We start from the raw sequence: 21311 nt of genomic DNA, 5'->3' as shown, positions 1-21311 counted from the left end.
CATTTCTGCAGATGCTTTCAGGTTGACCTGCATCTGGACACTCCAGCACTACTGGGCTTACTTCATATTTCACAGGTCAAACTATTATCTGCATATACCGCAATGATGTAAAAGTTGTATGTCATCATCACCATAGAGAATCTATGACATGAAAAGAACAGCTGAACAATTTTGTTTGCAGACTACCAGCCCAAGAAGGGTGGTATTACAAAATCCAAAGAAAGTTTCCATTAGATGTATTTAAACACTGGAGATTAAATTTAAGAGAACTTTAATGTGGCCAAATCTGTTCTTTCTTCTGCATCCAAATGCGCATGCACATATACATGTGACCTTGCTGAGTTGCTTCTCTAAGAGGTAGTTTGAATTAATAGAATTGTTTCTATAATATAAACATGGGAAGTTTGATAATCTGTGTATATTCCTAGGCAGAAGGAAGAAGGAAATTAACCCAGAGAATAATTGTCTCAGTCAAAAATAAAAGCAGGGCAAAGCGAATTTCTGATGACTCAAAAGACAGCCCCACATTACTCCTTCAGTCAGCTGGAAAGATGCAGAAGAAGAATGTATAGGCCAAACTCCCAACACTGCTCCTGCTGATTGCTTAATGCCATGTTTAATATCTAAAATTCACCCTTCTCCAAAAGGTTAAAAACAGTCAGGACTGAGATATGTGATGCTTAGAAAACCAACCCACTGCTGCCAGTAATATAACATTTTCTATTTTGACTTTCTTCTATGTTCTGACATATTACTGCTCTAAGTTCAGAATTTTATTAACATTAAGGTTCATCTTTGACTTTTCACCTTTTTATTTGGCAGAATTAAGGAGAAGAAAATAATCCTCTTTGCTCTGGTTTTCTTATTATGACTCCCTCAAGAATTTCAGTCTGAGGCCATTTGCCAGAACTATGTTTAGCTCGGAGGAGAAAGAACATTTCCCCCCAAAATGCTGCCATCCAAATTTACGTCTTAGTTTTCAGCAAAGACTCGAGTTTTGTAAGGCTTTAGATTAAATTTACCCCAGTAGGGGTAAAAGAGTTTTGCTATACATGTTTATGCTTACAGAGAAAAATTTGCCTTCAGAACTGCTTTCTAATGAATATTCTTATTCTATAAACTCCTAGTGTTTTAGGAGTGAGCCAAGCTAGAAAGATGCCCTATAGAAAATAAAATTCTTATTAATGCCATAAAAAGCCAGCCTGTGAAGTCACATTCCAAAAAAAGGCCTTCAGAAGAGTGACAGGAATTTGAAAAACATTGGAAAACTTCAGCTGGTAACATTTTTGCATTATGCAAGCAAAGCAAAGTCACAAGCATATTCAAACTTTATGCTTCAAGGCACAAATTGATTGCTTGTGGTGCAAGGAAGAATGAAATTCCTCTGTGTCATAACGTCACAGAACCAGCCAGGTGAATTGTAATGAAAAGGGCTACATTTCTCTGACAGCATTGGTGATTGCCAGAGGCAGCTTACTGATTTATATTATCTCAGAAAAGTTTCAGTGAATTCTGTAGTAATATATCAGATCATCTTTGACATAAATTTAGCCATCCCTTCTATCATCCTCTTTATTTTGTACAATTACAGAAAACACACGTGTCAGAGAATGTCACTGTTACTTACAAACTTTCAAAGCATTCCAAGCATTTTCAAAGATTACTTCCCTATTTACTTGTTGAAGTTTTCATCTCGAGCCACACTGAAAGAAAGTCAGAGCTCTAAATGAAATATCGTAACTACTATGTCTCCTACCACATTTTGGCAGTAGGACAGTGCCAGCGGTTAAATGGAGCCAATACGAAAGGAATGTTGTGTGTTGCTTCCATACTAATTTGGCAGCAAAAGGCACTAAAATTGGACAGCTCGATACCTAAGGGCCTGAAGCAGCAGGAGGCAACTAGGTATCTGTATGGGGAACTCAAAAACCAGAGAAGATCAGGGAAGAGTGACCAAAGCAAAACACAAATTCCCAGCCTATGGAGCAGAAGAAGTAAGCTGAGCTACAGGTGGCTGAAAATTTCTTCTCTTGCTCTCTCTGATTCCCCCCTAAAGAAAGAAAGAATATGCAGAAATGAGGAAAGACAATAGAGATATGGAGGGAGAGATATGACTGACTGGATATCATATCAGAAACATCTCCATAGTGAAAAGCATGACTGGATAGAGAGGAGGGTGAGCCCAATCTGAGAGAGTCAGTTATGGGAAACAAGATAGGTATTACGATGAAAAAAGTAAGAAGCAGGGAAAGAAACATGTATAAATAAAGTATGAGGAAAAATCTGAAATGAGGATAGCAACATCAAGAGTAAGGAAAGCCAGAACATACGCAGAGTTTACCTGAAGGAGAAAACACAGTTGTAAGAGCTTATATTGTAGCCAGAGAATCAGTGGCTGAGGCCACATGTTTTCACTGCCAACATACATCCAGCTGGTACCCCAAGGAGAGCTGACAGGATTCCCTGTTGATGATGCTGACACTGCTCACAGAATATGATTTCAGCAAGGGAGAGGAGGAATGAAAACCTGTATCACAGTGTCATGGTACCCATGAATGAAAAAATCCAGTTTATCACTTCCAGTTGTACACATGTCAGTGACTCTCTCCACAAGAGCTTCGGCACACTCAGGTAAATAGTGTTCGTTACAATAATAAGACAAGCTACTAGACTGAAAGACAGTTGGGTAAACCACAGTTGGGTAAACAGTGCTATCATAACCTGTACTGCGTATAAAACTGAAAAATGAGCGATGCAAAATGTTTTTCTCTCAGTTACCCACAAACAAAAGCACGATTCTACATCACGTTCATTACTGGTCACATTGCAGATGAATACATCTTGGTAAGATCAAGGCAATTTTAGTGGTCCTCTGGATTTCCTTCTAGTGAATACATCCATTGTTACTTGAATATGCATTACCCCGAAATATTCAGAAGTCTTGACTTGGAGTCCTGCATGCTGAGAGCTTCCATGAAATAAGTCAGATGTTTCCAATTGTGTAACTCTGTGAACATCCCACAACACCAGCAGCTTTGGATAGCACACCAGCTTAAATGATTCTTACAGCTTTAAATTCAATGAAGCCAATTCTTCCTTAAATTCAGTGAAGCCAGTTCTCCCAATAAACAGTTTTTCCCTTTACACTGACAGAACAATGACACAGGCCTTCATGTCAGTGAGAATCGGGCGCAACAAGTCACCATTTTGCTACTGACAGAGAAAAAGCTGAGAATGCTCTTTCTTTCTTTCTTTTTATATATAATGTTTTAACGGGCTTTTCTTCAAGTCCCGATTTTGAGATCATTCATGTATTACATCCATGTGGAACAGTCCTTGCAACATGGGAAAAGTATTCATCTTTTCTTGAATTTGTTCTGGTAATATTGAGTCTGGGAATATTGAAAAACAAACGGCTCAACCAGCAGACTCATTCAAAACCAATAGAAATATTCTGAAAATCCAGAAGGCCCTGTTCTGTCAGTTTTGAAGATCTTACTGCAAAAGGTATCTTAAGTCTGACTTCTCTGAGACTTGCAGGTTCTAGCACAGAATAGGATTTGGCTTTTAACTCTTATCTTTTGTTGAGGATGTCATGATGAGCTAGTCATCTCCAAATGCCAGCTTCAGGAAACACATGAATGTGACATCATGACATGTGCTTCTTAATCAAAAGCAAGTTCAAAATTGTGAAAATACATTTGAAAAATGTTTCTGGATTTTTCTGAACAGCTCTGAATTAGCTTTAGTCTCCTATTTTACTTTTCCAGGGAGAGAAAATGACTGAAGATTGAGATGTTGCCCACATTTTCAACACTTACAGCTTTGAACACCAGATGTAATTAATTCCTGTAGATTTAAGTTAATCAAATTACCTTGATCACATTTCTTCTCTAAAAAGCTGTTTCCTAATGAGGTATAGTATTTATAAGAGGAAAGTTCATTGCTATTTTTAAGTTTAAAAGTATGATACCCTATTTCTATCCCTTCTTAATAAAGAAAATGAAGAAAAATATTAAGCTTAGGCAATGGGTGCAAAAGAAAAAAAAACAGTCTTTTTCCTATGCCAAATTTATTTGTCTGTGTTCATCTTCAAATATGTTATGTTACATTATACATTTCTAAACTGAAATACTACCAGGGCAGACAGCAGTGGTGTTCGGTAGTCCATGAGGCACCATGCAGAATGCTGCATTGTACACTCCTGTATGCTATGTTTTGAAATTAAATGTTTGAAATATTATTTTACTGGCAGTGTAAAGGGACCTTTACACAAGGAAATAGAAAAGTATAACAGTATTTTAATTTTTAATTTCTTAAATACAATCAAATATTTTATTTACCAAAGTCATGAAAGGTGAAAGCTGCAAGCCATAATGAAGTTGTAAGCCAAGCCATGAACCTAACTACTATTTTTGTTTGTTCTCAGCTTACCATCTTCATTTAGAATAAGTGGTTGTTCTTGCCAATTTCTGCATTTTTTTCTCTGTTCTTTGACAGATGTACATTCAAGGAAAGCTACTCTTTGCCAACTATATTTTCAATGGATACAGCAAATCAACTGAAGACTTTCAAAAGCAAATAGCTACAACAAGGAGTTATTACCGCATGGGTTACTGTCTTCCAAGCAATTTCAGGTTCAGGTATTTTACTTTCAATCATGATGCTGTTTAATCACTTTATTATAAGTCTTTTGGCTTCTTTGTTCAGTTTCTTAAATATAGAGCACTCAAAAGAACAAATATAGTGGTCTCAGCAGCAAAGCAATCCTCTCTATGGTGCATTCACAAGTTCTCCATCTTGTATATTCCTTCCCATCTCCTTCAGCAGCTAGGACTGTCTAACCCCAACTCTGCTGAACAACAGAATCATTTTGAGCAGGAAGAAAACAACAAAAAACAGGCAAAGATCACCAATTTCTCTTTGTAATAGGTTTGACTAAGACTTGGTTGTTTTAGAGGCTGTTTTATTTATTTTTTTGGCACTATCCGTAAAGATTGAAGTGCAAATTAAAAGATCAATTGCTTTAGTCAGGAACTGACTGGCAACTAACTTCTTCATGTAGCTAATAGCTACAGGGAAGCTTTAGATGCATAACTTAGAGAAATAGCTTTGGAGGGTTAAATACCTCACAGGTGCATCCTGGGGTATAGTCTGGGGAAGGGGCATTCCAAGGAGCTAAAGTAAACTTTGCAACAGCTAGCTCTTCCACAGAAACTCCCAACGCAGAGACAAAGACATAGGTTGACAGGGGAAACGGCTGCAACTTCTGCAATGTATTTTATCACACAGCTTTTGGGATCCATATTATTACTTGTAATTTAGTGGTGCTCCAAACCTATAGTCAAACCAGAGCTTCAGAGTGCCTCATGTGAATGCAGAACTGCATTGCACTGCTGATTTAACCAATACATCTTGCAGGGCATGATGATGATCTATTAAGCTGCTGCTAGCAGCTGAGAAGCAGCTCAACAGAAGTGATAGCAAAGAAGAACATGGGGATACAGCCCAAAATGAAACATGCAGTCTTTTGCTGAGGTGCTCTTAGCCAGCTTTGACAGGTCATGGAAAGTATGTTCCTTTCTTACATTTCTCTTTAGCATGTCAAATCTATACCTTGCATTTATATTAAACAATGGCAGAAAACAGCACATTATTAAAGTTATTTTTCTTCTCTGAAAGAAGCTTGTCCCTTCATTTGTGCACACAAAACAATTACTAGATTAGTAAGGAAAGCAGGGATTAAATCACAGAATCACAGAATGGCTGAGGTTGGAAGAGACCTCTGGAGATCATCTAGTCCAACCTCCCTGCTCAAGCAGGGTCACCTAGAGCACATTGCACATGATCGTGTCCAGGCGGGTTTTGGATGTCTCCAGAGAAGGAGACTCCTCAGCCCCTCTGGGTAACCTGCTCCAGTGCTCCGTCACTCTCACAGGGAAGAAGTTCTTCCTTATATTCAGGTGGAACTTCCTGTGGTTCAGTTCATGCCCGTTGCCTCTTGTCCTATCGCTTGGCACCACTGAAAAGAGTTTGTCCTCGTCCCCTTGACACCCTCCCTTCGGGTACTTGTACACATTGATAAGATCCCCCCTCAGGCTTCTCTTCCCCAGGCTGAAGAGGCCCAGCTCTCGCAGCCGTTCCTCATAGGGCAGATGCTCCAGCCCTCTGATCATCCCTGTAGCCCTACGCTGGACTCTCTCCAGTAGCTCCATATTTCTCTTGCCCTGGGGAGCCCAGAACTGGACACAACACTCGAGATGAGGCCTCCCCAGGGCTGAGGAGAGGGGCAGGATCACCTCCCTCAACCTGCTGGCAACACTCTTCCCAATGCACCCCAGGAGACCATTGGCCTTCTTGGCTACAAGGGCACATTGCTGGCTCATGGTCAACTTGTCATCCACCAGCACTCCCAGGTCCTTCTCTGCAGAGCTGCTCTCTAGCAGGTCAGCCCCCAGCTTGTACTGGTGCCTAGGGTTATTTCTCCCTAGGTGCAGGACCTTGCACTTGCCCTTGTTGAACCTCATGATGTTCCTCTCCGCCCAGCTCTCCAGCCTGTCCAGGTGTCTCTGAAGGGCAGCACAGCCCTCAGGTGTATCAGCCACTCCTCCCAGCTTGGTACCATCAGCAAACTTGCTGAGGAGGCACTGTGTCCCCTCATCCATGTCATTGATGAAGAAGTTGAATAGGACGGGACCCAGGACTGAGCCCTTGGGAACGCCACTAGTTACAGGCCTCCAACTAGACTCCATGCCACTGATGACAACCCTCTGAGCTCTACCATGCAGCCAATTCTCAATCCACTTCACTGTCCACTCATCTAGCCTGTACTTCCTGAACTTGCCCAGGAGGATGTTATGGGTCAAAAGCCTTGCTGAAGTCAAGGTACACAACGTCCACTGCTCTCCCCTCATCTGCCCAACCAGTCATTCCATCACAGAAGGCTATCAGATTGGTTAAGCAGGATTTCCCCTTGGTGAATCCATGCTGACTGCTCCTGATCACCTTCTTTTCCTCCATATGTCTGGAGATGACATCCAGAATGAGCTGTTCCATCACTTTTCCAGGGATGGAGGTGAGGCTGACCGGCCTAGAGATGCCTGGGTCCTCCTTCTTGCCCTTTTTGAAGACTGGAGTAATGTTGGCTTTCTTCCAGTCCTCAGGCACCTCTCCAGTTCTCCAGGACCTTTCAAAGATTATGAAGAGCAGCCTAGCAACAGCATCCGCCAGCTCCTTCAGTACCCATGGGTGCATCCCATCAGGGCCCATGGATTTGTGAATGTCAGGCTTGCCCAGAAGATCTCTAATCCAATCCTCCTCGAGCAAGGGAAAGTCTTCCTTCCTCCAGACCTTTACTCTCATCTCCAGGCTGTGGGACTCCTGAGGGCTGCCCTTAGCAGTGAAGACTGAAGCAAAGAAGGCATTCAGTAATTCTGCCTTCCCTGTTTCCCTTGTCACCAGGGCCCCTGCCCCATTCAGCAGCAGGCCCACATTTTCCCCAGTCTTCCTCTTGCTGCAGATGTATTTGAAGAAGCCCTTCTTGCTGTCTTTGATATCCTTTGCCAGATTTAGTTCCAAATGGGCCTAAGCCTTCTTTATCACATCCCTGCATACTCTGACAACATTCTTATAAATCTCTTAAGTGGCCTCTCTCCTCTTCCACATTCTGTATACTTTCTTCTTCTGTCTCCAGGAGCTTGCTCATCCATGCAGGTCTCCTGCCCCCTTTGCTGGACTTCTTACTCAAAGAGAGCCACTGCTCTTGAGCTTGGAGAAAGTAATGCTTGAATATTAGCTCTCCTGAACTCCCCTTCCTTCTAGGGGCTTGACCCATGGCATTCCTCCAAGTAGGTCTCTGAAGAGGCCAAAGTCCACTTTCTGGAGTCTAGAGTTGCGATCCTGGCAGGCAATTAACAGTAATGTTTTCAAATGCATTAACTGTTGTCTTACCTTGGTTTCCATCAAAGTCAGTCGCAAGCCTTCTTGACTGGAGTCAGGATATCCAGGTTTAGGCTGGATGCTTTTGCAAATCCTTCTCTGAGTGACTTAAAGGGCTGCACTAACTTGTGGAATTCCCTGTGTATGTCATCTACACTAGAATTTTCCTAAACATTTCCCACTGTGGCACTTTAATGCAACTTTATAAGGCCTTTATGCAGTTGCAGAAACAGGGATGTGAAGCAGTCTATACCCAAATATTGTCTAACCTAAATCTAAGTATTAACAAATTTCACATCTGGTCAGAGTTGGGGTTGTTACTCTACAGGTGCATTTCTTCTCCTTGTTACCACAGCACCATGACAAGAAATGCTGAAACGCTACTACTGGGACAGACTACAGGGTTCTTCTATGCATGGGCTGTGAACACATGGGCAAATGGGAGCACAAAAGCAGCCTTAATGACAGAGAGGATAAGGAGGAGCCTGAGAGAAGATCAAGGCTAGGTGACATGGCTATTTCCCTATACACAACTGTAATTTTATAGATAGTGCTAATGAAATGATTAATTATATCCTTAAATAAGTGTCAAATTACAGAGGGAACAGTATGTTTGCCAAGCAGAAATGCTCCTGATGTTTTCTGTCTTGCCAGCCGATATCCCATATTTCAGAACTGCCAGATATTCAGATCATAGGTGCAGGTGCATGTTCTGTTCACTTTCTTTCTTTATTCTGATTCACTGGGCCCACTGTAGGTGAACTTTGAACTCTTTCCTCCTCCTCCATACCACACTATGGAGAGGATGATCCTGACAGTACAGTTGTAGGGGAAGGAAGATCCTGCATTGCTAAATGGGGATCAGCATCAGTGAAACATTGAAAAACTTGCTTTTCACTAGGAAGATACAGAAATGACAATACTTTCTTTATCTGCTCACGGGGTGATTTCTTGGCACTTCCTTGTCCATAAAAGAGCTGTTTCTCTAATGGAAGAAAGGTCCTACCCAATTCATGCTAGCCTTCCTTGGGTTTTTCTTCTTCATCTACATGGCCGATGGAGTTTCAGGTTTTGTGACAATTTTCCCCTGCTTGTTTTGTACTGATGACATTTCTAACAGGTGGGTAGGAACAGATATGGATACCATATCAGAGCCACACTTAGCCCACAGGCATAAAATAAGTAACATACATTGCAAAGGAATCATCATCTTTTGCAGGTTCTAGCTCAGGACCAGTATGCATAAACAGAAAGTCAAGATGTATCTGAGATAGGTTTGAACCCTGAGGAGCACATATAAAGCAGTTAGAGCACGGTACACACATAGTTAGTCAACAAAGAAGGTGAAGGAGGAAACTCCTCAGTAGCTGAGACAGGGAGATCTATTTGGTTTGGACTGCAGTTCCAAGATAAGTTGTGATATTACTACCATCCATCTCCTCATATCTGCTTTCTTGGGCTGATGGGAATAAAGAGATCAGAGGGCTGAAACTCTTCCTATGCTTGTTAGCACAGCTGCTGCAGCACGCGTTCTGGAGTAAGTGCATAACTATATCCCTGCCGTTGTGTCACTAGCCTAGTCTAGCTGTTCTTAGCAAGGGTACACTTACTTTTGACATTTTTATTCTGTCTTTGCCAAAGAGATAGAAAAAGGTGCAGTTCAGAAAAGCTCTGGGACAAGAAGCGATCACAAGAGTAGAGGAGGTACTTCCTAGGAAGCCACCTAGTGATAATTTCCTTTAACTGTGTAGTTAGGTAGAACTTAGCTAAACCAACATTACTTCCAGAGCAAGGATAAAGTTTTAGAAAAGGACACCCCATGTATGTCATTGTATTCAGAGTAGCCATTTACGTCATGAATGCAGTTTCCTGTCTTGTTCTGTAAAGGCCTCAGCCAAAGTGGAAAGTTTTCTTACCTCTTCACTTGTTCATGCAGGCAAATAACAGACAAAGAGGAAGGCCTCTTTGTTTAGTGACTCCTTCCAACATGCCTGGAAAATAGCATGAAACACTGCAATGGCATTAAACACTGCCTCCCTTAGCAGGCTGTCATAACCAAAAAAAAAAAAAAAAAAAAAAAAAAGTTGCATTCCACTTAAAATTAAAGCACGCAATAAAAGCAGATTTTACTAGTACCCCAGGCAGAAATTCCAGACAAAAGGATCATCTACCACATCTATTTGATGAAGCATTTGTAAGTTGCCAAATGTTTGTTCTTCAAAAGTTTGTTCTTCAAAAAAGGTAAATGTATAAAACAACATTTGTTCTTCTCTGTGAGGGAACTGGAGGGTCAGCTCTAACTCCTGTTTGGAGCTGATTGGAAATTGCCAACAATAAAGAAGTATAAAATGAAGTTTGCAGAGAAGAATGGAAAGATTCCCTTCTAGAATGCAGTACCAGGCCAAGTGGATGCGTACATGCTTTCTAAAAAACAGAAGAGTTTTCTTATGGCAGCATCAGTGCTTTTCACAGGGAGCAAAAAGAAAGCATCATCATTTCTGTATCTGTTCATGTAGTGATTTCTTGAGAACTGCACTTTCCTAACCTTAATAAAGTTACATATCTAATAGAACAAGTAGTTTTTAACTTCCGGAAGGATTTCCACACAAAATGATTTCTAATCACAACAGACAGCTGGCTTCAGGTGTGAAACAATGTGATACCTTGCAGATTTCTTTCTGTTCTCAACACATCTCCAAGAGAAAGTTGGAGTTTCTACACGTTTTTAAATATGCAAGATGAGTTAAGGATGGAGACAGCGTACAGAACTGAATGACCTAAGCTGAAGGCCACACTTCTAGAAACAAGGTGCCTTAGATTCCTCTTCCAAATCTCTCAAAACCTGCTTCTCTCCTAGGTTTCTAAGCACACATCTGCAGAAACACTCATACAAGAGACTTATGGATTTTATCTCTCAGTACATTTTTCTGTATATTGTCCATTTATTTTTACTGTGAGTACCCCATGATCCCTCACATGATAGCTTCTTCACTATCTTATAAAAGTATGAAGTATGCTCCAAGCAACCCTAGGAAAGCTTAAAACAGTAAACTAGGAGTAGCAGTATTACTCACGTTTTGGAATCAATGGAATAGTATCATAATAGACCAGAAAGATGGGCTTTTACTAGACCAGGTTACCTGATATGGTATAAGTATTTGCTATATAAAGCAGGACAGTAAAAGGCTGAGAAGAACAGGTTTTAATGAGGGAAAGGAGAAATATAGCAATACAGCCAATACAAAAAAAGTACACAATATAACACAAATGTCTAATAAATTAGCAGAGAACTTGAGAAACAGGAAGAAAGTTTCAGATGGTTAAAGAAAGAGAATTGCTCAAAAAGATACAATCTTAAGTCTTCATTGATATATATACATTCTTGGCAGTATAGGAAACGTGTACAGTTCTTACATAGAAAATATTGACTGTCTGAAGTGGTAGCATCACTTCCTGAAGAATATTTGCATATGGTACATAAGAATACACACAGGCAATTTAGCATTCAAAAACTCTCCAAGAAGTGAAGAAAATCATTACGGACCCTTCTTGGTAGACAGGCTTCTCTTTCTAACAGCAGCAATTGGATCTGTTCAGCATTCAGTATGAAAAAACTCAAACCAAACAAACCTGAAAATAGCAAAGAATAAGCAAGACTTTTCCAGCGTACAACAAATTATGCACCAATCAGGCAGCAAGACTGAATACATCAAAATACCCCTGCCTCACCAAGCTTCCCCCTGCTTTTCAAGATCAAATTATTTTCCCTCTTCCTCAGACATCTCCAAGCTTTTCTTCCTGAGGATATGAATTAACAGGTGAGCGTGAGTCAAATGTGAGAAGAAGGATCAACAGCTGTTAACCTTAACATCAAGACATGGGAAGTTTACAGGAAGAGGTGTCTGATATTGGGTATCAGTCACAGCTCGTAACATCAGCAGTCTAAGAATTATGAGGGAGCCACAAAGCTTCAGATAAAGGAGACAAATTTGTACCGTCTCCACTATTTTAGCGCTTTTGTAGTTCAGAGCAAATCTATTTCTTAGGAATCTTAGAGTGAGACAGTTAGAAGACATCTCCTGTAGAGCACCTAGGCTTAGCTCCTAGGTCAAAAATCTACCGCTACCAGCCTCCTCAGTTGACACATTATTCTCCCCTTAAACCTCCCCTAACTAGATATTCATATAAGCAATTTTGCTAAAAGCAATTTTGGTAATAGCTGCCACATGGCCGCATAGCACCCAGGCCTCTGAAAGATTATGGGAAGATGCAGCCAAAAGCATATGCCACACAGAAAAAGATTCTTTCTTCAGTCATCACTTCTATGGACAAGAGTAACCAGTGTTCATTACTAAAGTGCTTGTACTAAAGAGTCAGCAAAATATGCTGCAGAAACAAACTATTGCCAAGATTGCTTAAAGTGAAATGCATCTCCAGGGGAAAGTGGAATTATAAATAAACTTCTATATAAAAGATCAAACAAAAGTGCTGATATAGCATTTATGCTTCCCTGTAAAAGCATCCCCTCTGCCATTCAATCATTACTAATTGAAGGGTTAGATAGACCATAGGGGATAGACTATATCGAGGCAACCTAGGCAGCTGTCAGGAATACAGGATAAGAAAAAATGTTACATACAGTAGTGAGAGACAGTTTTATTACAGACGTTAAAGAAGTAATAGCAACCAAAAAGATTTTCAAAGTGGTTAGAACTAAATTTGAGAAATTCTGAAACTGGAGAAACTCCTCCCCCCTCCCCCAAGAAAAAAGGGTTAAAAATAATCATGGTGTCATGGTGATGCACATCGTCAACATGCTAAAAAAGACTAGGTTCTGATTCATATCCGTAGGAAAAAGGAAGTAAGTAAAATGGAAAAATAAGAGAAAGAGAAACAAGAGGTTTTGGGAAAATCTCACAGGCAAGAAGCGCTGCCACAAAGAAACAGTAGAAGCCCATGAATTCAGGTGGTTCATGTCTCCCTGCTATTACCTATATCTGACCCCAAACTTCCACACTTGGAGTCTTAACCTGGACAGGCTGCAGGCTTCATAACTTTAAGCACCTGCTGATCTGATCCTGCTCAAGGCCAGTCTAATCAACACAGTGCTTAAAACAGTGTCCGCAACACTGGCTGGGTGCAAACCATACGGTTACTGGTGATAAATTTATATGCGAGGGATTTTGCTTTGGGGAAGGAGGATTTGCCCTGAGAATTTGCCGTTGCAGGAAAGAGACTGGCATTATGCAGAGCTTAAAGGAAGAGATACAAAGACTGACATACAGCTTGATATATCAGCACAGCAGGACTGAGTCTGTGGAAAATAAAATGTAGATACAAGTTTGTTTTTTTCTTTTCTTTTTTTTCCCCATTTCTTCAAAGCAGCTGAAGAAAGCTGGTGTGTGTTTCCTGTCTCCACACCAAAGAGAAACTGTAGATCTTTCTCAGTGCCTGTGAACTTCAGAGTGTATCACATGTGATTTCCTTCTGTAGCCCTGCCAGCAGTCTCTCATTGTAGTTTGTTCTTTTAAACGTGTATTTAGCTTTCATTTATTAACCAATTAAACAGCAGCCTATCAAGATCCATTGCTTTCACTGTAGTTTCCTTGCCAATCCATACTGCCCTAAAGCCCTGTTTTGGGAAATGCTGAGGGTCATATATTTTTGTTTATATGTTTTAGATAGGACAGGTGGGCTGACAAGCACTCACAGAAGCTCTAGTACAAAGCCTTTATAAGAGAAAACAAGGTTAAATAGTTTTTCTAAGTAAGGATGTGAAATCAGTATGCATTTTAAATATCTCCGTAGAGCCTGCTTGGTAGAACAGCATTCAGTTCTCTTGCTATTAGGTAACTTTCTAAGAAAAATTAAGTTTATATTTATCTCCTGAGTAAATAACTGGAAAGTTTGATATGCAAAAAACACAGCCTCTTTGCCAGACAAGGTTTTCAGTGTGATACCTGGCAATGTGCATTTACAATAAAAATTAAGTTAAAAAAGAAAAAAAAATCACAGAAACCTTTGGGTTAAAATTAAGACACAATCCCTTGTTACTGCTCAATATGAATTGGAAAGGGTTTAATTCAGGGGAGACTGAGTAACAGTTATATTCTGAAAACACATGCTCTGTGAGAGTGGGGAAGGTTGAAACGTAACTGCTAGGTGGCAAAGCTTCCCAAAGCTTCTAGGGCTCAAGGCTAGGCGGGTGTTGAGCTAAAGCGCAGTGGCATAGCAGCTGCAGAGCATGTTTTCAGCCCCTATCACAGCAAGAAGCAAGCTTATTTAAGGCAACTAAGGCTCAGTCTTAACTGTGCCACTTTCCTGTTGGGAAGAACAAGTAAAGTGTATGTAATGAGGAACACGTGCCAAAGAATCAGGCTTGCTGGGGAGATGTTAACACCTTGCTGTCACTGAGGAAAGGAAGCCTCTGAACACCAGAGAGGAATAGGAGGGTGATGTTGAAAAGGAGGTCAAACCTCCCTGGCAGGAAAGTCAAGACCGATAATATACCAGCCTTAAGAATACTTTTGTTTAAAGACAGGAGTGCATGGGTGCGAGTTCTCTCTAATCTGCCATTTCATGAGGTTTAAACAACAGTTTCAGAAAAGAAGGGGAAAAAAGAAGCCTACCTCCTAGCAAGCTGGAGGTGGAATAATAGAGAAAAACTGAAAACTGCTAAGAAAAGGAGCACACCTTTTCTTAGGTGTGTACCTAAGAGGAAGAGGAAAGAGTACACCCAGCAAAAATTGGAGGTTTGAAAGATACCTTAGAGACACTGAAACTAGTTCAGTGCTCCCATATGCAATCACCCAGTATAATTCTTTCCAGAAATGGTCAAATCAGAAGAGCCTTTCTTGTGTGTCCTTGTGTGCCCAGGTCCAGTATTCTTCAATGTGACCACTAATGTTTTTGTTTCTACTGAAAATACACTACCTGGTACATTATAAGATAGTAAACTAGGAGAGAAAACTAAAAAGTTTGGTTTGTATAGCTTACAAAGAAGGTGGTGTAGAGGGAATACGTTTACGAGTGGGATTGCGCATGACATGGATGCCTGCAGAAGAGGAAGACAGCATCAATAACCCAAAGAGTGCTTTTGAGGCTTCCTGCTCCTGTATAAGTTTCACTCAGCACTAATCTATGAGGGCGAGATCTCTACAACCTTTCCAAACCTAGAGCTCACAAGTGCACCCTGACTGTCTGTGAACATTTATGTTAGGACATTACAAACTAAGTACAATGACATACTGAGCAGCACAGAAACTAACAGCCTGGGCTCGTTTAAATTTGACCATCTGTGACTTTGCATGAAAGATCTTGAGGGCAATTGATGGATTTCTGGCATTCATCCCAGAGTAAATATAAAATTGTGTAACTACACATAAAAAGCCTTTTATTATATTTAAGAAACACAAACATCAAACATTATAAACAGTGCCTCATTTATAGTGCTTCTATCCATCATCTATGGATGATTCTCTGTTAGTAATGACTACTGAAGCATGATTTTAAGCACTGATTTTTCTCCTTTTGTTTATTTCTCTCTTTCATAGCAATAAATAAAAGGAAAGCATTGGTCACTTTCTATTTGGGAACTTGAAATTATTCTCTATTCTCTTCTATGCAACTGGAGAAGGTTAGGAAGCAGTCTTTAAATGTTAAGAATTGTGCACAGGTCAGGCCAACAAATAACATACTCATTTTGGGACTTTGTGCTACGATTGTGATTATTTCTAAAATACAACCCATGTTTTTCAGTAAACCAGAATTACTTATAAAAGCCAACACAAAGAAAAAGGTGGCATAAATTTGAGCTGCAATACATTATTATTTCTGTTTTGACTGCAAGACTCCCCATTGTAGTTTCCATCTTCTGTTTCAGTTTTCTACAAGTCGCTTGCAGTTAGTTTGCTAAATCAAGTCTACTGAGAAATTCAATATACATTTCTACACCTAGTCATTCAAGTGCTGAAAGGTAGAGAAGAATCAAGTTGCATTAGAAACACTTAAGAAAAAAAAAGTATTATTTTAAAATCTAAAACCCCTGAGAGCAGTGGTATAGGCAAAGAACTGTGGATGTCACAGAGACCAGAAAGGTAAAAATAGTGTTCAGAGAAGAGAAAGATCTGCCTGATAATTTTGATTTTACTGGCAGTATAATAATCACTCCTAGAGTGACCCTATAGAGTAAGACACAGTAAGTCCTAGCCTAGGCCTGAAGATCAAGAAAGAGTAAGGAGTCAAAATGAGTTAGGAAAATAATAGGGGGCATTTTCATTAACCAACAGAAAATACGGAGGTGAAGGAAGCGACATATGGAGCTGAGTTTATCCTGCTTCAGTATGGATGCTAATGAGGTTCTTCACAGCATTTAAACATTAATGATATAATTCAAATTGACTTATATTTGAGCTACAGCATTCCTCCTCATTGCTATATATGTACTCCCTCCTGCTCCCCTAGCTGGTGTTAGTGCTCTTTCAACAACATGATGAGTCAGTTGAGGGAGCCAGCCTAGCTGAAAGCTAAAGTGATGCATTTTCAATCAGAGCAGGGCCCTAAATCACTATGTAGTTGCAAAAGCCAGCCTAAAGGAGGGACTGACAGTGCACAGCAGTGACTTCCAGGACGCAGGCAGCCCAGTCTAGGGGGATGCCTGGTCTACATCCCCTAAAGATGACTGACTGTGAAGCATTAAGAATAAAAGCTGAGAAGCTATAAAAGTCAGAATATGCTGATCATGTTTATAAAGGATGAAATAACCATAACACATTTCTGACAGCATTGGCATGACCATGAGTGTTTAGCCTCCTCCTCACAAATAGTTCAAGCCATACTGTTCACTGTGCCTTTAGGTATGAGCTCCCTTCTCTGCACCTTTCACAAAGTTCTCAAAAATGGAGCTCTCGCCCTCCCAGTTTGTTACATTAACACTATCTTGTCCAAACCAAGCCTTAAAAGCTTCATTCTCTCTACCCAATAAATACAAGGAAAAAAAAATCAACAAATGACATGATCAATTCAGCCATCACCACCACATTAGTCCCTTGGTTTGCCCTCCTGTGGGCTCTTGTCACTCCTTATGAATGTTTTAACATCTGTGTCACAGAAACTCTAGTCAGGACCTGCTCAATGAGGCTCAGGTCCACAGCGAAGACAGTCTTTGTCCCAGAACATGCACAGGCTAAGAAGAAGAGGGCAAAGTAAGACAGTAGTTCATGGCACAAGATGCCAAGCAACATTCTCAACATACGAACTGCCTTGCCTCCACCGCTTAGATAGTAAACTGTCTAGGGGAGGACACTTTGCATCCTGCTCTTGTACAGTGTCACCTGGGGCATTGTTGTGAATCACAAAGTGAAAACAGTAATACTAAATCAGTCTTCACAGTTATTCTAACTGGCTCTTATAACTGCTACTTCTTACATCAATAAGTGTATTTACAAAAAGATATCTTATCTCTTAACTTGAAATAGGAGTTTTTAGAAGTATCCTAAAGCTACCTAATGAGCTGTATATAAGCACCTGATAGGAACTACCGTCAACGTTTTTTAGGGCTTGCCTGTGTGCCCTCTTCATCTGACAGGTTTTATATTTTCATAGGAGTGAAGGTGTTCAAGATTTGGTCCCATTCAACCCTTATAAAAGAAGCTACTTTGTAACAGAGAACCCTTTTCCCCTCATTTACTAAATTATAGACATTTCTTCAGAATCCTGTAATAAATTCAGAAAGTGTAAAGTGGGCTAACACAGCATTCAATCATTGGGTCAAATTTTATTCTGACCAACCTGTCTATAGCTTAGAGATGGCAATGTGACAGAATATCTAAAACAGTTGCATTGAGTATCTGTAGCTCTAATTATATCGCTGCATCTGTTCACAAAGCAAAGTTCATAGGTAGGTAGACGTTACCCCTACCTACAAACCTTGTCTTATTATCACTTATCACAGTACTTTTATCCCTTATCTGATCACTGCATAAATTTCCAAGCCAATTAAATCAAACAGGATTTTTTTTTAATTTAAAAATCAAGATGGTAAAATAAAAACATATAGGTGAGAATATTAAAGGTCAGGAATATGAATAAAGCATGCCTCCAAGCATTTTAAAAATTTGCTAAGTAAGCCTTCAGTTTGATCTCTGATAGCCATATATCCACTCCCGTGATTCCTGTGCAATAATATATTTTGTGAAACATGCTTATTCATCAGAGATCAGAACAGCTCTGAAAAGTCAAGCTAAAATTTAAACAAGTGTTTTTTGGCATCTTTAGTTTATGTTAGACCAGGTGGCAGCTGTTGGAAGATCATTTTGATTTAACAAGTTCTTGTTTTGTTAGCAAAGAAAAACATTGTTGAACCAAATTCTACTGACAGTGAATAAATATTTCTCCTCCATCAGACCAAATATTTTCATTTGTCATCTTAGTAGGGTCATCTTTGGGGTTAAAAAAGAAAAAAAAATTGTTCTTAGATGAACTCAAAAATAGTTTAACAGCTCAGTGTTTTACAGGAGGTAATTATTACCCCATACTCAGTACTAATGAGGTTGCAGCTGGAGTACTGCAGCACAATTTGGGCATTATACTTCAAAAACTAAACAGATTTCTAAAGAAAGCATCTGAAATGGTGGAAAAATAGGACCTTTGTGAAAGAACTGATAGACATGGGCTTCTTCAGTTTAGAAAAGAAAAATTAGAAAAAAGAAAATGTTTAAAAAAGTTATTGACAAGTCTTATAGTAGGTAAAAGATTGCAATAAAGATGAAAGCATACAGGCAGTAAGTGACCAAACTTGAGATTGCACAAATTTGTGGAAGAAAATTTCATCAAGGCCTGTTAAACTTGCAGCCGTCACCACTGGCTCAGGAAGTCCCTGAGCCACAAGTTGTTGGGGACAAGGGAAGTAGCTGTGGGAAACCAGCGTTACACGATCTTCCTTTCCTCATACCCTCCCTTTGGCAGCTGCTATTAGTCACACTAGAGACAAGACTGCAGAGCAGCCTGACCCTTTACTCTGACCAAATGCCACCATTCTACCATTCTCACACTCTCTGCTCTTATTTAGATGAGACACTAAGAAAAGCTTTTAGTTCTAAGAGTAGTTAACATGGGAAAAAGCTACTTATGGAGCAGTAGCAGCCTTTCACTAAGTATACTTGACCTTTTTTTCTGTAGAAATGGGTAGATTACAAGATTGCAAAGTTCACTGAAGGCCAACCACTCTCCACAATTCACCATTTAGATGATTTTTTTTACTAGCAAAGAAATTAACTGTCACAAATGCTGCTATTCAAATGCACATAAAACTTCCAAGGTAAACAAACAATCTGGTCAAACAAATGTGCTGAGGGCAAAATCTAGAAACTCAGTATACCTGGCTACTCTGCCAGGACTTCACCTTCTATTTAGGTAATTAACTGCAAGACCCAGTGATGACTAGTACTCCTTTGTCGGGAGTGAAACTGTCATATTACTGTAGCCGATAGCAGAGGCCTTCACGTTTGATGATTTTGCTTATAGTTGACACAAGCACATTCTGGCCCATTTGAAAGATTTTGAATTATCTGTAATTCTCACAGTCTGTTCCCATTACACCAGTGTTCCGTTTAAAAAAAGGAGCAATTAATGTTCTTATTATAGATTTTTGTCTATCTGACATTTGAGCCTTTACTTATCTCTATAGCTGTAAAATTAAGCAACATAAAAGATGTAGTGCTAGACTGCAATCTAATCTAGAAAGCAAATATCGTCTTTGGAGTGCCTTGCAGGTAGGTCAGGAGGAGAAGCAATTATTTAACTGTACATAACTACTACTTTCTTTACAGAGCTGCTAATTAAAAGTGAATGATGGAAAATACGTTTATTGTTGGCTCTGCTCTTTGCAAAGAATTTTGGCTGCTGATATCCTTTGGTATAACTCATTTACTGTGGATTTCCTGATTAACACATTTCAAAAAGTTACAAAGTCCTAAGAAGCAAATGCTCTGTTTTCACAAAAATCCCTCTCTATAGTAATAAGCCAAAGAATACAAGACAGCACTCAGACCTTGACATGCTCAATATATTAATGAAACTCTCTAGCTCTAAAACAAACTCTTGTGTGTTTTCTTTACATATATATATAAATTAAATGCATAAATAAATGAAGATTGCCAAGAAATCTGTCAGGTTCTTTAAAGAATCTGCAGCGTATACACACAGTCCTTTCAGAGAACATCGTTACAAGAAAATTTAGGTTATAACAGACCACGTAAGCGTAGCTAGAAGATGGTTCTCAAATCAAAGGAATCCGTGCTTTGTATGTTGTAGACTGTTAGCCATATTCTTCAGAAGAGAGGATATTAAATAAAGAGCAAGTGACTCCACATGCACGTATATGTTACATTTAAGATTGAGATAAGTAAGACCATTTTTGTGCATGTAACTCAATTAAATTTCTTGTAGAAAATCTATTTGTTCAGAGCAGGATCAGAACTTGCTCCAAAAATTCGTACTTTGATCGTACCAATGTCTAATGTCAAGGCTATAAGTTCACAGTACACTGTCTTTGCCACTAACATAAATGTTAGAGATCCTGAGCCTTACTCCATACTCATATCACAGTATGTGCTGATTTGGGGTACACGCTGTAAACTGCATCATTGAAATACGATGAAAAAAAAAAGGGGGGGGTGATATTTTTAACCGGAGTGGATTATAAACATGACCAAAAAGAAGTTGTATTGACCTAGCTGAGGGATGAGAATGAAAGATCTGAAGTCTATCCTAGTAGCACTGCTAAGTACTGATGCTACTACAGACTTTATCAAAAACTGTTGAGTACAAACTTGATCATTTTGCAAGTCCTTATCATAGCAGTTTACCTGGTACACTAAGATTTGGATCCCAGAGGAAAGAAGAAGAAAGAAATTTTGGGATACACAACACCAGATCATGAGATATTGGTGGCGAGGTCATGGAATAATATTCCATGTAATATTTATTAATGGAATATACTATTAAGCAGTGAGAACAATTATCTAATAAGAAAAATATCTGGGCACTTAGTGAACTCAAAGATCTCAAGTCAAGGATGAGGAAGACTTCATTTTCAGAAGGACTGACAACGCTTCAAACACATAAAGTTTATCCAAAGCAGTGGTTCTAGACTTGAAAAAAAAATTGCTTGTCACAGAGAACACAATATAATATTTCATTTTCTTAACCTAACCTTTTCAGGCCAAGAAAGCAACAGATTCTACTACTAAGAGGTGGCTTAGCTTCTAAATACATAGTGAAAAGTTTGTTTGTTTTTTTTAAATAAGTTATCATCCATTCAGATTCCAGCCACCCACATGTAACTAAGGGCACAAAATATAATATTCCTGGAA

Source organism: Rhea pennata, chromosome 1 (assembly GCF_028389875.1).
Source record: "Rhea pennata isolate bPtePen1 chromosome 1, bPtePen1.pri, whole genome shotgun sequence".
NCBI lineage: Eukaryota > Metazoa > Chordata > Aves > Rheiformes > Rheidae > Rhea > Rhea pennata.
The sequence above is the reverse complement of the archived record's forward strand: the minus strand, read 5'-3'. Positions refer to the sequence as shown.